This window comes from Manis javanica, chromosome 12 (genome assembly GCF_040802235.1).
Source record: "Manis javanica isolate MJ-LG chromosome 12, MJ_LKY, whole genome shotgun sequence".
Classification (NCBI taxonomy): Eukaryota; Metazoa; Chordata; class Mammalia; order Pholidota; family Manidae; genus Manis; species Manis javanica.
Genome location: NC_133167.1, coordinates 81,124,461 through 81,133,054, shown reverse-complemented (window position 1 = coordinate 81,133,054; position 8,594 = coordinate 81,124,461). Strand labels below are relative to the sequence as shown.

At 42.0% G+C, this 8,594-nt stretch overlaps 1 pseudogene; it reads right to left on the bottom strand.

Annotated features, from left to right (window-relative positions):
• Positions 1 to 4,945: 4,945 nt before the first annotated feature.
• LOC140845306 (DNA endonuclease RBBP8-like) lies at positions 4,946 to 7,674 on the bottom strand (annotated as a pseudogene).
• Positions 7,675 to 8,594: the final 920 nt, after the last annotated feature.

Genomic DNA, 8,594 nt, shown 5'->3' with positions numbered 1-8,594 from the left:
ATAGAATAAGTTTTTCTTTACCTTTAGAAGGTAATGTCAAAACATTTTAATATTTTAAATCTCACCAGCAACATTAAAAGATTTTGTGAATCCACACTTTATCCAAAATTTGGTATTATGAGTCTTTTAAATTTTTGCCAGTGATATGCCTACATCATTGTGGTCTTGATTTGCATTTTCCTGATCACCAGTAATGTCAAACATCTCTTTGTATTTATTGGCCATATGGAATTTCCTCATCTGTGAAATACTTCTTCATATCTTCTGCCTAATTTTCATTGAGTTTGTGGTTTTCTTATTGAGTTTTAGAGTTCACTATATATTCTTAGTAATATTTGTCATTTTTGTTTGGCATGAAATTGAGATATTGTAAATATCTCCTCAAAATTCTAATTTACCTTTTTACTTGTTTTTGAGTAGTACAAGTTCTTAATCTTAATAAGCCCTGCACATTTAAGTTTTCTCTGAAGTTAACAATGGTCTTTTTGTACATCTGCTTACTTCTTTATGTACTTGTTGCTAATATAATCTAAATCCTTCTTAAAGTGTACAAATTTCCTCAAGATACTCAAATTAGGTATTCTGTCAATTTCACCTTCCTGAAAAAATCCTTCCTGGAACTTTGTGACCTGTTCTATCCTGGATGTGTTGCCTTTTAGGCACTGTGGTCACCTTCAGATCTCCAATAAACCCATTCCTTGAGACTCCTTCTCTCTGTTTCTTGGATCCTAGGGCTTACTTTTATTTCACTTTGTTTGGTGGAGCACTCTATACCTTCCCGAGAAAGAGTGTAAGAGAGATTTTAGAGATCTGCATTTTGCTCTCATACTTTTCGACGTGAGTGGAATTGTAATTGGACATTATTTCCTTTCAGAAGTTTGATGACATTGTTTCATTGTCTTACAGCTTCAACTGTTATGTTTTGAGAAGTTTGGTGTTATTCTGATTCTTGGTTATGGTATGAAACCCTTTTTCCCCATCCCTCTGGAGATTGTAGGATCTTCCTTTTTCCCTAGTGCTTTGAAATGCCATGATAGGATATGATGTGGGTCTGTTTTGGACCACTGTACCAGGCCAGCATGCTTTCAGTTCCAAGAAATTTTCTGTAATTTCTTCCCTTCCATTTTTTCTGTTTTCTCTTTCTAGAACCCCTATTATTTAGGTATTGGATCTTCTAGATTGATCTTCTAGTTTTCTTATCTTTTCTCTCCTACTTTCTCTATCTTTGTATTTTAATTTTACTTTCTGGGTTATTTCCGAAATTCTACATTCTGTATTGATCCTCTACTTCATCTTAACCTCTTTCATATCTGCTATCATAATTTTAATTTCCAGAAGCTTGCTTATTTGTTCCCTGAATTTTTTTTTCCTTTAACAGCACCTTGTTCTTCTTTTATGAATGTAACAACTTCTTTTATTTTCTCAACATATTGGTCACAGCAAGCAGAGACTTTCCTGACCTTCCTGATATTCCCTGGCTGTTTGCTCAAGCCAGAAGCTGTCCACCAGAGGACCGACTGGAAAGCCTGTCCACGTCCATGTGGCCAGCCGAACTGTAGTCGTCATTAGAGGGCGATTGAGCTAGGTATTCCTTAGGATATTCCCAATGTCAAGATCTTAGTTTTATTCCAGGGAGACTTTCTGATGTCAGTATCTTACTTCTTTTCTCTCTTCCAGAGAAGATTTCTGTTTTTCTGCCAGGTGCATGTTGGTTGACAGCCAGCTGTCTGGGAGCTGAGTAGGTTAGGGGAAGCTGCTGACTTGTTAGTTTGTGGGGACCAACTCCTTTCTTGCCGGTGGCCTTTGGTCCAAGTTTTCCAGGGCCACGGACCTCATTCACCGGGCCCCCCACACCGGTGTGGCTCCAGCCAGGAAGGAGGGCCGTATCCCCGGAGCTCTTGGGGTTCCGGCCCCGCGACTCCGGCCTCCGCCCGGCGTGGCCTCACCTGCTGCCCGGAAACTGGCACTGCCCCGGTCCCTACCCCGCGTCCTGCACGGCCGATGCCCCAGGACCCGCCTGAATTTTGACCTACTTTTAAATTAACTGAATTTAAGAAACAAGTGGAAACAGCCAAAGGGTATTATTGAATACCCAGTATGCAGCCCACACAGTGCTAAGTATTTTCAAGGCCACTAAGAATCTCCTTTGTGGTTTTTTTTTTTTACCTCCATGCTCCTTAAACATCAGTACTCTGCAAGGTTCTGAGGACCACTTTTTCTCTCATTCCTGGATAATCACATCCACTCTAGTAGATTTAATTATCATCTATATGTTGAGCTGCCCCAAACATGTGTCTAACCTTGTGCTCACCCCTCAGCGTTAGGCATGTGTACCTGATTCTAGTTCATTTGGACAGACAGCTGTGTCCACAAGAACCAACCTGCCCCAGATCCAATCATCTTCCCCACGGCCAGGGATCCAGGAGTCCCAGACCTGATCTTCCCACACTTCCTGTCTTAATGGACTTATCATGTGCTATTACAAACAGAAGAGTTCATTTTTACAAGTCCATCTTTTTGTTTTCTGCTTTTGCTGGAATGCTAAAGAAGACTTCTCTTACTCCCAGCTCAGGTAAAAATTTGTCTATATTTATTTCTTTTGTGATTTAATCAAATCTTTTATCTTTCTGAAACTTAGTTTGGTTTGAGGCATGGATTTAATGCCCCAACGCCACTTATGGAAAAAAAAAATTAATCTTTTCTTGTATTTGTTTGAGTAAGTTGCCAGCTGATTCTCTAGGGTTTTCCAATTAGTTAAAAGTGCACATTTCACCCTCTGATATTTAAGTCACCTCTGTTAGAATGTTTTGGTTGCTCACATGGAAATCCAACTTCAACTGTCTTAAGAAATCAGAGCACCAGAATGAACAGATGTTGTTTGTATCATGGCTGAACTTGTGGATTCATATGATGCCTTAAACAACTTGTTTCTCTATCCCTGGGCTCTGCTTCTTTCTGGGTGGCTCTCATTTTCAGAGAAGTACGCTGTAAACAGAGACTACATGTTAAGTTAACCACAGGCCCCTATTTAACAGACTTTTTTTTTATCCCTGTGACATATCTCCATGGAGCCTTGGTAGGCTGCCTGTCTGTGTTATTTTTGATCAACCTTGTTTGCCAAAACTTGGTACAGAGGTTCTCATCCTGTCATATTGGGCCAAGCAGCTCTAAGAATAACTTTACCAGTTAACTAGCAGGTGGAGTCGGACAACACCTTCCTGTCTAGGTTTTTGGACAACAAGAGTAGGATAAGCTCTGTTTCTCACTAAAACATTTTAGTCTTGGATTATGGATAGGGAAAATCGACATGGGGAGAGGTTACAGAAGGGGTCTTTCCTTTGTGTGAGCATCCGGTATACTGCATTTCAAGCCTATCATCCAAAGAGGTTTAGAAAGGGCAGCCTGTCCACATTTGTCCCACAGCAAGGCATGGAGGGAAGTGCCCCCCAGCAAGGCCTAGGGGTTTGGATTTCCTGGTAGTTTCGGTTCCTACCATACACCCCCATTGCAATTACCAGGCTCCAATTCTTGGGGCTTAAACTTTAGCAAAGAGGTGGGAGCAAAGTGCAGAACTTAGTTATTGCAGTTTGGCATGATTATTAGACTGGACCTCAGCATTTGCACATACTTGGCTCTGTTTTCTTTGTTTCTAGCCAAGCCACCTTGGTCTGGAATCTGTCACTTGCTGGTACATTCTCCTCAAGGCTTTGAGTTAAGCCTTAACTTGAGGAGGGCTGTGGTCTGAGGCCCATGGGGCCAACTTATACTAGATTAGCAGCATTCCTTCCTGGGGTGGGGAAATCCTCAGAAGCCCCCAACTCCTCACTTTTCCTGGGGGTGTTTGACTTGTAAACCTACCCCCATACCAATATCTACCTTCACTAAAGTCTTTATATTTGAAAGCCCAGTGGTGTGTGTCCCTTCGCTTCACGTCTCCCCCAGGAGCCGAGCTCTCTGCCCCTCCCCACCCACGCCAACACATACCCCACTGAGGCTCTCCTCCCTCACCACCTCATGTGTGTCCAAGGAGAAAATCGGGTTTTCTGGCTGTTGGAGGGGCTTGTGACAAGAGATATTTCTAGAAGCCATCACTGTGAAGCCAGCTGGTGGGAGAGCAGACACCTGTGGCTGGGGCCAGCATCTGTCCCACCTGCGGTTGGCTGGCGACAGTGTCTGTGGCACACAGGGTCAGCTTTCTGCTCGAGTGTATGCTGGGCAGCTGACTGGCACTGGCTATGGGGGCAGGGGACTGGAATTTTCCAACCCATGGAAAATGAGACACCATAGGAAAAAAACAACAGGGAGACAGATTGGGAAAGGTTATTTGCAGTGTCTTAAAGCAAACACAGTCTAACATCTGTAGTATACAAGCAAAGGGAAAAAAGCCAGGGTCTCCAATTGGAAAGAAAGGGGGTATAAGTCCAAATAACAGCAACAGCAATGAGCCAGGCAATTCAAGACAAGGAAGCCCCATAGGTTAATAAGCACAGGAAGATGTGTGCCATCTCAGTGGTAATGGCAGAAATGAGAGTAAACGACAAGGACATACCCTTGTATACTTGCTAGATTGGCATAAAGCAGGAAGCTAATAGTGCTGAGTGTCAGTGGAGATGCAGGTACTGCAGTGGGACCAGGGTGGTGCTTGTCTAGGGGATTTATAGGCAGTTGAGAGACAAAGGCCTAGGAATGCAGACCTGCTAAGTGGTCCCAAAATTTTTATCTTTGAAGAGACATTAAGTTTCTTATTAGTGTTCCTGGTTATTTACAAGAATTTTACAACTCTGATTTCCTCCCAGGAGAGCAGCTTCCTGGTGTGGGAGCATATCACTCAAGGCTGCCTGCTTTTCTCCCAAGGTGGGCTGAGTTATTGTCTGTTTGCTAAGAAACTTACTTTTTAACTATTTGGGTTCTAAGATGGGAAATAAGTGTTTAATAATAACTTTATCTATAAATAACCGAAAAGAAAAAAATTGTCCTCTGTCCTGTTTTTGCTGTAGCATCGATGTCTTCTGCTCCTTGGCCTTTGGAGAAAACATGGCATTGTAAGGCCGCCATCTTTTTGGACAACGACAAGGATCAAGATCTTCTTTAGTATAACCTCTTTACATACAAGTCTGAGTGGAAGGGAAACCAACTTCCCAAAATTTCTCTGGTGTGTTGGATGGAATGTAGTGGAATCAGTGCCTTGAGCAGGAAGCCAAGTTCTTTTCTCTTTCTTCTGCTGGAATATCTGCATAATAAATTTCACATTCCTTACATGTGTGTCGAAGCAATTTTTGTCTGTCTGCTTTTTTCTGAACTACCTCAATATGAGATAAAATTTTGTCTGTCATCATCTTTAAAATATGGTTCCACAAATGCTTTCTGTTTGACTTTATCTTGATATCACCATGAGTGCTTGGAGTCTTTGTGGGAGCTGAGAATTCCTCCCCTTCATCCGCCACTTGGAGGAAACCATCTTCCAAGCAGGACTCCTATTCTTCATGTGTTGTCCTATCAAACATATCTGCCAAGCTGTCATTCAGTTTTCTTCCTCTGTGTGGACTCTTTTCTCCCTTCTGCTCTTGCTTCTTCATTTTTAAAAGCACAGTTTCACTAACCAAGGTACAGTCCATGTCCACTGTCTCTCCTCCTGCTAATCTTGTTGGACTGCCATCCTTTGTGTCTATTACTGTAATGTCCATTTTATACTGAGAAAGGTCTGCTCCTGGATCTATACTCCACTGGATATTTTCAAAGGATACATTTTGGTTGTTTTGTAGACTTTGTTTTAGCAATTCTACATGGATTTAACTGAACAACTGATGCAAGTTCACATGCTCCACGGACTGACCTGGTTGTTTTTACTGGCTCATGAGAACTAGCACCCTTCAAGTCCTCGAAATGATTCTCTGTCTCCAAACTTTCATGTGGATGTAGAGGGACTTTAAAGATAGGATTTTCTTCTTTTATCTGTAATGGTGTTTCATTGTCTGGAGAGGATTTACTCAAGGACCGAGGCTGCACTCCTGTAAACGGCTCTGGGGAATCTCTGGTTAACACACAGCTCCCACTCAGGGCCTCATGGCTTGAGGAGGGGCCCTCTGGAATGGGCTTCCAAGCCTCCCTGAGAGCCACCTGCCTAAGTCTGATTTTAGAGGTCTCCCTTCCTTGGCTTTTCTCTTGACACTGAACAGCTGAAAATCGGTCAGACAGATCCAGAGGTTTATCCATCACATGGTCTCATTCATGGAAGAAAGATTATCCAGCAGAAAAGAAAAAGCATTTTCTTTATCAAAAGAGGCTTGTGGGCAGTGTACTTCATCTTCACTTTCTTCCTTGATTTTCTTTCTTTTGGATCACCTGCCTCCCAATGGTTTCAGGGCCACCACACAGCTGTCTCTATCAGTAACAGCATCTTTAATGGGATCCACACTGTCCTGTTCACTTATGGATTCACTTATGTTTTTATTTTTAAGCATCTGCTTATTAGAAGATGACTGGCTAATATTGTTCCCTTCAGACCCATGGTTGTGATGTGTGAAAAGGACACTATCTTCAGATTTTGATCTACTCTTCTCTGATCTAGAATTAGATGAGTTGCTGAAAGGCAGTGTTTTCAGATGGGTTTTTTTTCCCCAGTCTCTAAAAGGGAAGGGGACAAACTTGTATTCAAAGCTATACTGCTTCTCACATTAGAGATAGCTCCAAATACAGGGGATGATACCCGAGTCGTCAATTCTTCTTGAGGAGGAGACTTTGATTCAGAATCTGAAAACCCTAAACTCTCTTCACTGTTTCTTCTAGATTCTTCAAAAGATGGTTCCTTATAATCCCCTTCTAGACAGTGGCAGAGCTCATCACCACGAGGGCTCATGGGACCTTGAGGTTTAGATTCTTCTTGAACACGAAGTCCAGCTGTTTCAGCAACAACTGTAACTGAATTAGAAGATGATTTATCAGTGGGATAACTGTTCGTTCCATGTGTTTTAGGCATAGGAGATTGACTCTGATCACAAGTGTCAGCCACTAGAATTTCATTTTCATTAGGTTTATGCTGTGGATGAGTTGAAGATTTTGGAACTTTTCTCAATTCATCCATACACATGGAAGGGTCTGGTTTAGCATGTGCTTGTTCTCAGTATCGGATGTGGAGGTTCTCCTTTCTTCATAGTTGGCTGATGCCAGAAAACGAAAAGGCTGTAATTGGTGAATCCAGAATAACATTTCATCAGATGCAGATCAGCTGCTTGATGTTGCTGAGCATTCTCAATTTTCTGCTGCAGCTGTTCAGAAAGTTTTTATTTTCTTCCTGTGGAGTATTCTTTTCATTCATAAGCTCTGTGATGAGTTTAAGATTCTGCTGCCGGATATTTTCAAACTCTTGCTGTTTTTCCGGATATGTTCTTCAGTTACTGCACAGCGATCACATAATCCTGCTCTTAATCCATCTTCTAAAACTTTGATGGTTTCATGAAGGACTTTCTGTTGCTCTCTCAGCTGTTGATTTTTGGTGAAGAATTCTTCTAGTCTCTGTGCATCTAACATTCGCTCCTTTTTCAGTTTGGTTACTTTTACTTGTAAACCTTGTACTTCTTTATCATGATACTTCTTTAATTTTGTCCAAAGTTCCTTAAAGTCATTAGATACATCTGCAGATCTAGGGCTTCCACAACTGCTTCCAAAGATGTTCATCTTGCTTAACATGCTCCACACTCCTGCTTGCCTCATGTCTCTGACCTTTTCTGTTACCTGTGTAGGTATGAAACTGTATCTGGACAGGTGAAATATCACAGCTCCGAGATCGCCTGGGGATCCGCGCAAGCTGGCACGCTCCGGGCGGTGGAGAGGCGGCTGCCCTCTCCTCCTCCAACCCTCACTACCTGCCGGGCCCTGGCAGGAAGGCCGGCCCCTTGGGGCAGCCCGTGCTTTCCGGGGGGACGGGGCGGTGGGGGGCAGTCAGACGGGAGCCAGCCCCGTGGGCGGGCGTGGAGGCGGCTGGGTCCCCTGCCCGCCGCACGGTGGCGTCCTATTTTTTTGAATTTTAAACCAGATTTGGATGACGATTTTACTTTGAGTAAGTAAAAAAATGCACGTGATACAAAATGAAAAAGATGCAAAAGATACACCATGAAAAGGCTCAGCCCTCTGTCCAGTTTTCCTTCCCAGAATAACCACTACATTGAGATTATCTTCCATGTTCTCCCAGAGATATTCTGTACACATACGAGCTTTGTAAACACATATATACATACATAGTCACATATCACTATTTGCCCATGTGATTTTATCTCTTAACAAATCTTAGAGATGTTTCCATAGGTCAGTACATAGAAAGATTTATCTTCCAGCCTTTCTACTGAGCTTTTTAAAGTGTATTTTTAATTTTAACTAAATAAACAGTTATATCTAGTTTAGTTTAAAAAGTCAAATGGCCCATAAGAATTATTACCAAAAAACAATATCCCTCTTTGCTATTAATTCCTAATCTTCTTATGGGAAACCACGTTCAACTCTTGGTTATTTCTGGATTATTTGTATTTCTCATATTTTTAAATACTATACAAAATGTTGACATTCTTAGTTTTTTTTCTGCTTTAAATATTAGGTATTCA